The sequence below is a fragment of the Sinocyclocheilus grahami genome, unplaced genomic scaffold (genome assembly GCF_001515645.1).
Source record: "Sinocyclocheilus grahami isolate Dianchi unplaced genomic scaffold, SAMN03320097.WGS_v1.1 scaffold16500.1, whole genome shotgun sequence".
Lineage (NCBI taxonomy): Eukaryota > Metazoa > Chordata > Actinopteri > Cypriniformes > Cyprinidae > Sinocyclocheilus > Sinocyclocheilus grahami.
In genome coordinates, this window is record NW_015516161.1 from 1 (window position 1) to 267 (window position 267).

The following is a 267-nucleotide window of genomic DNA, read 5'->3' on the forward strand; positions in this document are numbered from 1 at the left end:
TGAAGTACTTCCTTCATTGTAAAATATATGTATTTCAAATCAACAAATAACATCGGTATGTAGTTGAAGTCCAAAAGCCGTTACGTTTTACCTTTGCGTTGCTTGGCAACGTGCTTCAAAGATGGACCTCAAACGCAGATTTCTGCGAAGAAATTGTCAAGAGGATTGGCATTAATTAATGTTTGAATGTTTTACGTACATTTGAACCACTGAAACATCACAAACGAAGGACATTTACTGACCTTCTCGCGTTTATAAAGTATAATG